The sequence below is a fragment of the Nerophis lumbriciformis genome, linkage group LG06 (genome assembly GCF_033978685.3).
Source record: "Nerophis lumbriciformis linkage group LG06, RoL_Nlum_v2.1, whole genome shotgun sequence".
In the NCBI taxonomy this organism is placed as follows: Eukaryota; Metazoa; Chordata; class Actinopteri; order Syngnathiformes; family Syngnathidae; genus Nerophis; species Nerophis lumbriciformis.
The window spans coordinates 35,229,522-35,243,708 of NC_084553.2; the positions used below are offsets into that span (position 1 = coordinate 35,229,522).

Below are 14,187 nucleotides of genomic sequence, written 5' to 3' on the forward strand. Positions count from 1 at the left end.
TGGCTTGGCGTGGTGAGTCAGGCGGCGAAGCTCGGCGTGGCGCGTCAGGCGGCGAAGCTCGGCGTGGCGCGTCAGGCGGCGAAGCTCGGCGTGGGTCTTGGTATAGGTCTTGGTCTTGGCGTGGGTCTTGGTCTTGGCATGGCGGGTCTTGGTCTTGGCATGGCGGGTCTTGGTCTTGGCATGGCGGGTCTTGGTCTTGGTCTTGGCATGGCGGGTCTTGGTCTTGGTCTTGGCATGGCGGGTCTTGGTCTTGGTCTTGGCATGGCGGGTCTTGGTCTTGGTCTTGGCATGGCGGGTCTTGGTCTTGGTCTTGGCATGGCGGGTCTTGGTCTTGGTCTTGGCATGGCGGGTCTTGGTCTTGGTCTTGGCATGGCGGGTCTTGGCGTCGTGAAGCTGCGACTGGCGGCACTTGGCGTCGTGAAGCTGCGACTGGCGGCACTTGGCGTCGTGGAGCTGCGACTGGCGGCACTTGGGGTCGTGGAGCTGCGACTGGCGGCACTTGGCGTCGTGGAGCTGCGACTGGCGGCACTTGGCGTCGTGGAGCTGCGACTGGCGGCACTTGGCGTCGTGGAGCTGCGACTGGCGGCACTTGGCGTCGTGGAGCTGCGACTGGCGGCACTTGGCGTCGTGGAGCTGCGACTGGCGGCACTTGGCGTGGAGGGTCTTGGTCTTGGGCTTGGCGTGGAGGGTCTTGGTCTTGGGCTTGGCGTGGAGGGTCTTGGTCTTGGACTTGGCGTGGAGGGTCTTGGTCTTGGACTTGGCGTGGAAGGTCTTGGTCTTGGACTTGGCGTGGAGGGTCTTGGTCTTGGACTTGGCGTGGAGGGTCTTGGTCTTGGACTTGGCGTGGAGGGTCTTGGTCTTGGACTTGGCGTGGAGGGTCTTGGTCTTGGCTAGGCAGTGCTTGGCGGCGTGGAGCTGGTACCGGAGCTTGGCATGATGCGGCTAGGCGTGGTGCGGGTACTGGAGTCTGCCGTGGAACTTGGCGTGGTGGAGCTGGTGCTAGCCTTGGTGCGGCAACAGGTGCAGCGACAGGTGCTAGCTGAGGAGCTAGCCTTGGAGCAGGTGGAGGTGGCCTAGCTGGGGGTTGCGGCTTGGCAGGTCGGAAGACTGGTGAGGGCGGTCTTGCTAGAGGCTGTGGCTTGACGGGTCGGTAGACTGGTGGTGGCGGCCGTGAGGGAGGCTGTGGCTTGGCATGGTGATGCCGAGCCACCCCACCAACACAGCTCCCGACCCCAGCCCCCCCCTCAAGGGGCGGATACCAGATGCGCTCCCTGCGGTCTGGAACTCTCTGTAGGGGTGGGCGGAGGAGGGCAGAAACTTCCCCATTAAATTGTCCAAATTGTCTTTCTTGTACCTGGGATTGAGTGGGTGAAAAAAATGTGTTTTGTGTCTTGGGTGTGGCTTGAGTCCTGGGGAGCGGGGAATCAAAAGAAAAAGAATTCAGAAAAAAAAAATCCTGGTTTTTGACGTCATCCGGGCGAAGCCGGGCTGGCTGCTGCTTGCTTCCGCCCGGAGGGGGAGGGGCTTGTGGGAGCGGCGTGTCCCGCTGGCTCGCGGATTTCCTTCCTGGCGTCCCTCGCCTTTGGCGGCGCTTCCTTGGCTGGGATGACGCGCCAACGTCCCCGGGCCAAACGGAGCTGATCGGCACCAGTTTGCCGGTCGGACCCCACATGAGATCTCTGCGCTCCACGGAGGAGTAGCGCAGCGTTTCTTCCTCCATCGCGCGCAGGACCGCCCATGTTCCCTCGTCAAAATTGTCCAAATCGGCCAACTTACGTGCGGAAAAGCGGGTCTGCTGACGACCTACTGTCAATACTTGGTCTTTGGAGTTTGCTTTTCCAGGATGCAGCGGAAAGTTGGCACGGGCGAGACGGGAACCAAGGTACATGATTTATTTATTAAAAAAAGATCAAACAAAAAGCGCGCACAATGGCGGAGAATAAGCTATGAAACCAAAAGACTATAGCAAAAAAGTACAAATGAAAAGCACGCACAGTGGCGGAGAATAAACTATGAAAAAACAAAAAGACTATAAACATGGAACCAAAACTTACTGTGACAAGGGACATGAAGCAGGATCATAGAGGAGTGTGCAGAAGCATATATGGGGTGCGGTATGGGATGCGAGGTCGTCAGAAAAACAAACTGAAAAACACTGAACTTAAATACTACAGACATGATTAACGAAAACAGGTGCGTGACTCAAGACGTGAAACAGGTGCGTGACGTGACAGGTGAAAACTAATGGTTGCTATGGTGACAAGACAAGGGAGTGAAAAGCCAGAAACTAAACAAAACATGACTTAAAACAAAACATGATTACACAAACATGACACTAGGCTGGCCAACTCGGCGGCCAGCACACTCTTGAAGTGGTTGGCGAGTGGGGTTTACTAACGTACACATGGCGCAGCCCCACTGGCCGGCCTCCGTTACACTTACAACGTTAACCTAAAAATGCACAGGATTACAACAAAAATTGGAAAATAAATACTACATTGATGTTTTATTTGTTTTAAACCACACAGACTTAAAATAACCCATTCAATTGAAGTAAAAGCACATACTTGTAACTCATTTTCAAATGACTCTACTGTTTTAAAAGACATGCACCTGGGGATAGGTTGATTGGCAACACTAAATGGTCCCTAGTGTGTGAATGTGAGTGTGAATGTTGTCTGTCTATCTGTGTTGGCCCTGCGATGAGGTGGCGACTTGTCCAGGGTGTACCCCGCTTCCGCACGATTGTAGCTGAGATAGGCTCCAGTACCCCCCGCGACCCCGAAGGGAATAAGCGGTAGGAAAATGGATGGAATTATTTGTAAATAATGTTAGTAAAATATATGATGTCTCTGTTTTCTCTGTCCTCCAGGAGAAGACATCCTCTGTTTATTTTTTTTTAGGCTTGCAAAGTGTTTGTCCATTTTAAACATTATTTATGTTCCAACACATTTATCCCCAGAGGTTAAGAGCATTTGTAAACTGTTAAAAGCAGTATTTTTTAGGATGAGCAATTATCATCACACTTCAACTTCTTTGTCATCTGAAAGATTCTTATTTCCTAGGTCAGCCTTGCAAATGATCATTATTATTATTATATTTTTTAACGTTTTGATTGGACGTTTGATGTGAACTTTTAAGCTCTGCTTAGAGACAAATTCGATTGGCGAAAATGTGTGGGTAAATTGCGGGCACTAGATGAGGTTACGAGACAAGGCAAGGCAATTTTTTTATAGAGCACAATTTGTACACAAGACAAGTGCTTTACAAAAAATCCCAAGACGGTAAAAGTAAAAATAAAAATAAATAAATAAATACTCATGAAAATAATCACAAATCAACTTAGAATGTTCGTGTCGATAAAATACTTTCACCTGTCATTAAAAAAATGTGTTTTCAGCCTGGATTTGAACAATGTTAAGGCCTCTGTCACGTCTTCTGAAAGACTATTCCAGATTTTAGGAGCATAAAACTGAAACACAGCTTCACCATGTTTGGTCCTGACTATGGGCATCAGCAGGAGACCACTCCCTGAGGTTCTCAGAACCCAAGATGGTTCATATGCTTCTAATATTTCAGAGATGCACTTTGCCTGAATTAGTGCAATCGCAATGTAACAAATTCCTGTAGGGACTGATTCCATAGACCAGTGATTCTCAAACTGTGCTACATGTACCACAAGTGGTACGCCAAATTAAAGTTAAAGTACCAATGATTGTCACACACACACTAGGTGTGGCGAAATTTTTCTCTGCATTTGACCCATCACCCTTGATCACCGCCTGGGAGATGAGGGGAGCTGTGAGCAGCAGCGATGGCCGCGTCCGGGAATCATTTTTGGTGATTCAACCCCCAATTCCAACCCTTGATGCTGAGTGCCAAGCAGGGAGGTAATGGGTCCCATTTTTATAGTCTTTGGTGTGACTCGGCTGGGGTTTGAACTCACAACCTACCGATCTCAGGACGGACACTCTAACCACTGAGTAGGTTCAAATGATCAATTGCTTAAAGTAAAGTGTTTTATTTTCGTATATTTAAACACAGTGTTACTGTTCATACTGTGTGTGGCTAGGTTTTACAATTATACTTTTTTAATTAAACATTTGCCTTGTTTTTAAGAAATAGTAAGGCCTACTACATTTATTTATTTATTTTATTTATGTATTTTAATGTTGATCATTATGGTGGTACTTGGAGAGCTAGGTTTTTTTCTCAGGTAGTGAAAAAAGTTTGAGAACCACTGCTATAGACGAACTCCAGCCAGGGATCATTTGATTTTAATGTATTTATTCATTATAGTGTGGGTGTGTGTGTTTTATTGGTTTATAGAACACACACATACTCCACTCCTTTTGGTCCCCTGTACCTTTTATCGTCCAAAAACAATGTTACGGCGCTATATTAAATGGAGACAGGTCAAGCAATAGGACCATATGTCAAAGGGCCACTCAAGCTGAAGCCTGTTGACGTAAGATTTATGGACCATATGTTAAAAAAAAAAATACTGGGCACTAAACACTCGGAAAACTAGGATTGTAGAATGTGCCACCATTTTTTAAACAAGTAGGTTTTCCTTCCACTTACATACTTTGAACAGAATTATTTCTTCAAGCTTCTGTATGAATTTGTCTTCTTGTCCATTAAAACCTATCTCCATTCCTGAAAAATGAAATGTTTTAAATGCTACTTAGGATTTAGATGGATTCTATACAGACAGCGGCAAAAGTAATACAGGCTGCAGTGGTCAAGTGATTAGCATGCAGGCTGCACAGTCAGGAGATATGTGCTCAAATCTCCATTTGGGTATATTTGTGTGGAGTTTGCATGTTGCCCATGCGATTCTGCCCTGTGATTCGCTGGCGACCAGTCTGGGTTGTTTCCTGCCTCTTGCCCAAAGTCAGCTGGGATGGGCTGCATTTTACCCGTGACCCTAATAAGGATGAGTGGTATAGAGAATAAATGAATGAAAAATGATACAGCTGGTCCTTGAGCCACGAACAAGTTCCGCTCCGACCACTGTGATGTAAGTTCATTGTTAGTGTAACTTGAAACCAGGGGCAGATACTGGTCTTTCAACTAGGGCAAGCCCATTTTCAGATAGATATTTTCTAAACACGAGTAAAGTCTCCAATAACAGATCAAAAAGCTAGATTTTACCAAGAAAACACTTCCAAAAATGCTCGACATCCGTTGGGTGGGACAAAGCCCAGTATTTATCAAATGACTGTCTAGTTTGGCTGCAGTGGAACAACCCACTCTCTGCTCCCCTATGGAAGTCAATGGATACAACACTGTTTAATGCACTTTCACAATCACAATCATTGAGAATAATGGATAATTATGGATGTTAAAGTTAAAAAAGACCAAAAGCAAAGTCCTTCCTGACTTTAGCGAGCGCGCCTTCGTATTACTACGCTCGCACATCGCTATTTTTTCATTTTGTACAGTATGATAGTTTATCGGAGGGAGTTTATGATAGTTTATGATACGGAACGCCAAAAAACAAGTGTCATCTATAGTTTTCCTGCACAAAGTAACATATTTTTAGAGAGGACCATTATAACCCAGGTGCCATTAGAACACATTTCGAAAACATGGTACCACACCATAAAAAGCCTTGATGACAGTGAGAAGGGTAGTTATGTTTAATCTTCAAGCTTGCACAACAAATTGAACTGTCAAAAGGAAATTACATTGCTAACAGGGGACACAGTTCATGTTTCAAACGTTACACTTAGCATTGTCATACTTTGCCATCCTATTTTACCGCAATTACACAGACGTCAATCTCAACAAAACGCCAACACAAATGATAATGAATGAAAATTGTATTCTTCTGAACTTCCACAAGTATTCCCAGTTCTTACCATGTCTCTCATAAATGTCTGCACAAAATGATGGACATAAACTCACTTCAACTAAATCAGACAAGTTGGGCATTTTGTTTAATGACCGGTATCGTACAGAATTATTGGCTTAACGACAGACTGTCAAACAGATCATTAACTTGCAAAGACTATAAAGCGTCTGAACACATTTCATGTTTAAGTCCCCTTTTTTCATTAACGACATTCATACAATGAAACATGGTGGTAATTATTATGAAAACGATAACATGTTATATTGACTAATGTTTCCATCACATCTGTAATGTATGGATGAATGTAAACATTTCAAAGATTGATGACTGTCTTGCCAAAGTGCAAGCAAAAGCAAGATTAGTTTCATCACATGTTTTGTCTGCAACACCTTATTTTCACTGTCACACATTAGCACAAAATACTTACATTGTAGAGGTTTTTGAAGATATATATATGTTTTCAGGAATAAAGGTCAGATACAAAGAAAAACATCGGACATCAAAGTAATCTACTGCCATACATGTATTGTGTCAGTTATGTTAAAACCAACAAAAAACAAGCAAACACAACACTAAATAAAAGCACAAAATGAATACAAACCCACCATCTGTATGAACCTGTGTGAAGTTGGCCTCCCGCCCCATCCGTTTGTGCTGGTTTGTGCAGTGGAAATAGTTATTTTTGCTGCTTTCGTATCTGAAATATTACATATTCTTATATAGGTCAATCAAAGGTCACCCAGCCCCCCCGTTCTCCAAATTGAGTCCAAAATAAGCCAACATAGTCTCATTTGTTTGTGCTACGTTTGTGGGTGCTTTCGTTTTCAAGATATTAACGTTTCAAATTTCCGGAAGTGACGTCCTCGTGAACCTGACCCCCCGCGTTTCCTCAAAATAGGCCAAATCATCTCAAATTTAGCCAAAATAGTCTCATTCGTTGGTGCTAGGTTTGTGCAGTTTAAATGATCGATTGTGCTGCTATAGTTTATGAATTATTAGCGATGAATACTTTAGGAAGTGACGTCACGATCGAACCAGAATTCTTAGTTTTTGAACAAAACAGTGTAATTTGTGGTCCAAACAATAACTAAATAGTCTCAATTGTTTGTGCTATGTTTTTGCTGATGTGTGCCACTGAAACTATCGATTGTGCAGCTATAATTTATAAGTAAATGATTACGATATTCTGCGATGAGGTGGCGACTTGTCCAGGGTGTACCCCGCCTTCCGACCGAATGCAGCTGAGATAGGCTCCAGCCCCCCCCCCCCCGCGACTCCGAAAGGGACAAGCGGTAGAAAATGGATGGATGGATGGATTACGATATTGAAAGTGACGTCACCGCTTACAGTCAATCAATTAATTTGTTTTCTGTTGTTCCTGCCATGTTCGTATGCTACGTGCTGCCGCCCCAAACATAATTGTTGTCCACTTTTAAAAAGTTTGCTTTCATTGCTTTGACACGTTTCTTCCATAGCAGTGGCACTAACATTACCTATATTTCATATCTTTGTCACTTCTGCGATGTGTTTGGTATTGTAGGGGATTTAAAAATAGTATCACCCTAATACATAGAGTCTTATACTAAGTAAGGACTGAGGACACCACTTTAATGATGGGTAAGTAATAGACCATTTTTACAAATGTTCTTGTTTGTTTTACTCTGACAAACTCCATAGTTTGTCTTGTCCAGACAACTGGAAAAAAAATGTATTTGTAGTTACATATATTCAAAGGTGACTTCATATAAAATATAACAATTGTAGCTTTAGTTCAATGTGCAAATTGGAACATCAAATAACAATTAAACATTTCAAGATAAATGTAGCACGATGGGACAGAGGTTAGTGCATGTGCCTCACAATACAAAGGTCCTGAGTTCAATCCCTGGCTCGGGATCTTTCTGTGTGGAGTCTGCATGTTCTCCCCGTGACTGCGTGAGTTCCCTCCGGCTTCCTCCCACCTCCAATAGACATGCACCTGGGGATAGGTTGATTGGCAACACTAAATCGGCCCTAGTGTGTGAATGTGAGTGTGAATTTTGTCTGTCTATCTGTGCTGGCCCTGTGATGAGGTGGCGACCTATCCAGGGTGTACCCCACCTTCTGCCCGAATGCAGCTGAGATAGGCCCCAGCACTCCCCGCGACGCCGAAAAGGTAAATGCGGTAGAAAATGGATGGATGGAAAGATGAATATAGAACAAATATGAACGTAAACACTATCTATAAAGTATGAGAAAGTCTCTAGTTCTTTGTGTACAACACATCATGTGGGAAGATCCTTGTTTCTGATGCTGCTTGTACACTTCTCAGAGCATCATACAGCTCCCAGACACATGCAGCCCTTCTGCAGTAGGATACATCATGTCCAAGATCACTCTGGGTCAAGCCTGCCCGAAAAGCAATGACTGCCCTCAATGTGAAGTCCGGTCCATGGAGCACCATGTTGGAGGGGAATTCATACAAGGGAAATCCTCCCTGGTGGGCGCCCCTTTGTGCTGGAGTTGCTGAGCAATGGCTGCCAAGGTCAGTGTCAATACAAATAAGTTCTACCAGCCTCTCACTGTGGGTAACCCTCCCTGGACATATACTATTTCATGTTTGGGAGTCTTCTCTGATTGGCCAGAGGCAGTCAAAGTCAGTAAGGCTGAGTCCTTCTTCCACAGCAGTTGCAAGATGAGAGATGCCAGAAGCCTGGAGGACACCAATGGAGATGAATGCAACAGTCTGTGTGCTTTTTTTTGCATAGGTTGCAATACGGTGAAAAACACTGTTTTAACGAATAAGTTAAAACATTGTTCTGCAGTGTTCTCTGTGTCATAGCAGAGATGTTGCAATGTGCATCTATTTGTAGCGTATTATATGTTAGTAGGACAGCTTAATTTATTGTCTTTAGGAGTCTTGCTCTTGCTACATAGACCTGTTGGGTTACACCCTGTGTGGAGATGGCTTTTACCAGTTTAAGGAACTCATTGTTGTATTTGAAAGTGCAATGCTTTGCAGCCAATAGCACAGCCTTTGAAGGAGCATAGGTATGGGCAGTGTAATATTCTGGGTTGGAGTCAATAACCAGGTGAGGTGATGAAGTTACGTCTCTTTACTTCATACTTCAGAACCAACTCCCACACTTGCCGTCAGGTTGCGCAATACAACGTAAACCGTTGGCCAACCAAAAAGTAACCACAGAACACTATACCCAACATTCACCAGGAGATGGCAACACACAACTTAGATCACTCTATTACAGGCAGCAGCTGTGATATTTAATTTGCAGGAAAGAAGTGAGTTTAGGGTTGAATCGTCTATCCTCGTTCTATTTTCTGTCACTCGTCGTCGTCATGACTGTCTCTTCTTTGTCTCCTTCTTGTTGTGTGTGCAGTTGTGCACTCTCCAAAAGCCGCAGATGTTATAACGTGACTGGGCCGGCAAGCTTTTTATATGAAGGAAAACAGGCTGTCCTCACTCAGGTCCGCACGGACCAGGAAGGGGCGTGCCTTAAGTCCGGCTGGAAATCGGGAGAAAGTCGGGAGAATAGTTGTCCCGGGAGGTTTTTGGGAGAGGCACTGAAATTTGGGAGTCTCCTGGAAAATTCGTGAGGGTTGGCAAGTATGGCTCTTAGGTAATTCTTGCACCTTTCTGATGAGAAAGGGACTCCAGAACTATCATTATCTTCAGCTTCACTTCGCACCACAATAGTGATAGCACGCAATAGTTATGTTGCATGCTCCACAGACCAAAGACCTGTATTTTTCTTCAGGCAGTCCTAGCTGCAGATCATCTTGGTGCAGTGTGCAACATCAACCCTTACAATACGAGGTGGTAGTTTTGCATCTTGTTTACCAGGAAAAATGTTAAAGCACTCATCTATGTAACTTTTCAGGTCATGAGAAGGAGTAAACACCTTCACAAGAGCTCCTAGAATGACCAGAGAAACATCACTCACAACTTCTTTTGGAACAGGTGCACCTGCACAAATCCATTCGGTCAGCCAATGTGCAATGGCATTAACATCATGTATCTCTGACAGCATTTGCACCACTGGGAGACTGCTGTGCCGTGTCAGAACACCCTGATACAAGAAGATATGACCGGATGAGCCATTTGGCCTTGTCAGTTTTCTTACAACTGATCCAGTTGCATCAAAACATACTGTCTGGACAGTTTTCTTTATGAAGGTCTTGCACACATGCATTTGTGTTTGACTCCAGTAGTGACAGAAAAACGTGTCCAGTCCAATACCTCTGATGTGACCACAATACAGGAAAACATGCAACTTTTCTCTGACTACAATTGAACATTCACCTACCGAAAATGCAAACTTTTGACCACAAACTTAGTCGCTGCTCGGTAACATTTGTTTAGCGGCAGACGTGAACTGGAGCTGCCTGCCTCGGAGTCACAACCTGTTTCTAACCATGGTCATCTAAGTGAGAAGGCATTTATTTCAATTTAACAAATAACAGTGCTAACATGATTGGCTGTGATTTAGTACCAGATGTGCTAGCGTTACTGCTGCTGGGATGAGATTGGAGCGGTTCAAAATGTGACTTTCATCTATAATTATTGCATGCTATGTGTTCAAATGTTTCAGCATATTACTTGCCTGTCCTCCTCTTGATGAAATAGCATCCTGTTAATTATTACAAGTATCCATCCATCCATTTTCTACCGCTTATTCCCTTTGGGGTCGCGGGGGGCGCTGGAGCCTATCTCAGCTACAATCGGGCGGAAGGCGGGGTACACCCTGGACAAGTCGCCACCTCATCGCAGGGCCAACACAGATAGACAGACAACATTCACACTCACATTCACACACTAGGGCCAATTTAGTGTTGTCAATCAACTTATCCCCAGGGGCATGTCTTTGGAGGTGGGAGGAAGCCGGAGTACCCGGAGGGAACCCACGCAGTCACGGGGAGAACATGCAAACTCCACACAGAACGATCCCGAGCCCGGGATTGAACCCAAGACTACTCAGGACCTTCGTATTGTGAGGCAGATGCACAAACCCCTCTACCACCGTGCTGCCCCATTATTACAAGTAGTGCTAATGCAATCTTTTCTTGCAAAATGTTAGTGTTTGGTCCACCCGGGCACTGCCATTTTGCGATCTGACGTCACTGCGCACTTTGTGTAATTATGTCATCCCCACCCAGAAGAATCGTTAAAAGGAACCGTTTGAAAAATGGTATGCAAATCCAAGGAATTGATACACTGAAAGCCAGTTCTGAACAAGAACCAGTTTTTGATTCTCATCCCTACCATGATTCCTACCTTATCTTGAGGTTCCTCAAACCAAGTAGTAATTTTGCAATGGCGCTGTCTTTTTTATTGGAATCTCTAATTCAACCTTGTGGTGGTCTATGTTGACAAAACAGTTCTGTTGACGCATTGGCATTGTTTAACAGTATCCAATGTAGTATCCAACCAACATTGTGACAGCATTTATAAGTCAGAAAATACGAAAATCATCACAGGTTTCTTTTAAATAAAATCAAAAAATACCAGTTAGTTTCTTTAGCATCATATCGCCACAGATCATAATCAAGCTCCAGTTTAAAGAGCAACATCAACATCACAATGTAACAAAATCAAAGTGAATCTGCATAGCTACAGTAGAAACCTTTGGCGGCCTTTGATCTTTAGGGGGAAGACCGAGGCCGAAGTTCAGAATTAATGAAGTACAGTAAACATCCTCCACCCTGCGGTTTGTACTGAAATAGTCAAACGTGTGCATAAATGTACAGTGCAAAGATACCGATTCCACATTACTAGTTGTATTATCATATTTTTTGTTATGTAGGTTGATCCAAGGTGTACGCTGCCTTCTGCCTGAGTGGAGCTGGGAAGGCTCCAGCCCTCCCGCGACCCTGAGAGGGTCAAGCGGTAGAAAATTGATGGATGGACATACATTTTGTTCAAAATAGATATGTATTTATATGAAATATACAGTGGGGAAAGGGATTCATCTGGCGCCATTCCTGGGTGGATCTAGCATGAGAAAAAGGTTAATCATTTTGCAATGCAGTCTGCTGAAAATGATGGAAAGCACCACTCTAAATAGCAAATAATGCTGAATTCAAAGTTGGGATTGCCACAAAAAAAAACATTTTAAGATATTCAACTAAAGTAGGTAGTGCACTCCTCAAATCATCACATTTCAGGTGTCAGGTAAACCATGGCGAATGGGGCCTTATGAATCCCCTTCTTCCCGTATACTGTTTTTTTTTCTATTAGTTGTTCTGGTTGGGCTGTTTACTGTGCATACCTGCCAACTTTTGAAATCAGAAAAACCTAGTAGCCAGGGTCCAGGGGCCGCAGGCCCCGGTAGGTCCAGGACAAAGTCCTGGTGGGGGGTTCAGGCTTCGCCCCCCGACGCAAAATGATTATTAGCATTCAGACAGGTTAAAATGTTGCTAAAACCATCACTTTTCTATCAGTCACAGTGACTTTTCAAAACAAAAATATTACAGCAAAAATCATATGGGTTGATTGACATGTTTATTCTGTAAGGTAACTTCAATAGTTTGAAATTATTTTGACAGTTAATGCCAGTTATCCTGTCAACCTTTCACAAGACTTCAATTTGTTAATTGAAAGTATGAACAGTATAAACACTTTTTACAGTAAACAAATGGTAAAACAGTACTAAACAATTCCATTAAAAAAAAAATTGGTGTCATTATTAACTTTCTGTCCAAGCTTGTATAATCTACTGCCTTGTTCAATTGTATAAAATATTCTGTGCCTAAAATTCACATTTCTATCACAATTATCATACTGTAAACATGGTAAGCTAACTTCATTAAAATTAATAGTCCTGTCAATAGCATGGACTTACAATTCAAATGTAGTTTTTTTGTAAGCCTTTCAAAAGAATTCAAAATATGAAAAATTAATGAAAATTAATTTAAGCCATCAGACACTTGAAAAGTGGCACATCACATCTCTAATGTAATCATTTTAACTTTTCAACAGAAATAGCACTGCAAAAATATTAAGGACATACTTCAGTATTTTGGTAGTTATGATGTCAACATTTAACAAGATTTCTTCAACTTGGACTTGAAAGCATAAATAGTATAAACACTTTTAACAGTATAACAGTACTAAACAATTCCAATAGATAACATTGGTGTCATTACCTTTTTGTGGCTAAAATCCGAAAAACGTTGAAAGTTTTCCACTTGTATCGCTAGCAACGGCATTAGACTTGTGTTTTTTTGTCCCAACGTGGTCTTTTACATGCTAATTCCTCCGTGTCCGATCGAAAAATCTTGTCTGCACAAGGTGCAATTCGCGTAGTTTTCACCCTTTTTGGAACGGATAATTATTCCCGGATAGGCTTTTGAATATTCTTCACGGAATGACTGCAGTTTTCTTTTCGGTTTAAGACTCGTTTGCGATTTTTCTCCGGCTGATTCCATGATCGTTCGCTCGTTTGGAAACAATGGCAACAGGTGCCTCGTGCTTGGCAGCGGTGCTATAAATAGCCTCGCGCATTTAAAAAATGTTTTTTTTTTTAATTAATGAAAAACCGTATTTTTTATCACTGCAACCGTAACCCGGAATAGGTGGATGAAAACCGTACTAATTACGGGAAAACCGGAGTAGTTGGCAGGTATGACTGTGGCACATTTTAGCGTTGCACAGTTATGGTAAATGGGTTATACTTGTGTGGAGGGGGGCGTGGCCTGCGGACCTGCAGCGAAGCAGGGTGTGCCAGGACCGGCTGCGAGATCAGCGACAGATGCGTAGATGGCCCACCTGGGCCTGCTTGTCTAATCACCTGTCGCTCTGTTAAAAGGCAGCAACCGGAGAGGAGAGGAGAGTTGGAGGTGGAGCACGAGCGAGAGACAGAAGAACACAAAGACAACTGCTGAAAAGCAAGACAATTGATTGAAAAATAAAACAGTATTGTAAACCTGGACGAGACTGTCATGTCAGTACTTGGTGGTCCGAAGAACCCAGAGGAGATACCTCCACAACTTGTATAGCGCTTTTCTACCTTCTAGGTACTCAAAACGCTTTGACACTATTTCCACATTCACCCATTCACAAACACATTCACACACTGATGGCGGGAGCTGCCATGCAAGGCCCTAACCACAAGCCATCGGGAGCAAGGGTGAAGTGTCTTGCTCAAGGACACAACGGACATGACAAGGTTGGTAGAAGGTGGGGATCGAACCAGGAACCCTCAGGTTTCTGGCACGGCCACTCTCCCGACCGCGCCACACCCCCCCAGTTAAAAAAAGTGTCCCCTAATTAGGACTTTTACTGTACGTGCTATAATTTCTTCTGTCTCCTTGTGTCATAGGTAGACAGG

At 43.8% G+C, this 14,187-nt stretch overlaps 1 protein-coding gene across 1 annotated transcript in view; it reads right to left on the minus strand.

Moving 5' to 3' along the window:
• Window positions 1-14,187, minus strand: part of LOC133608729 (spondin-1-like) — a 199,740-nt gene that overhangs the window by 42,485 nt on the left and 143,068 nt on the right. The gene's annotated exons all lie outside the window — the stretch shown is intronic.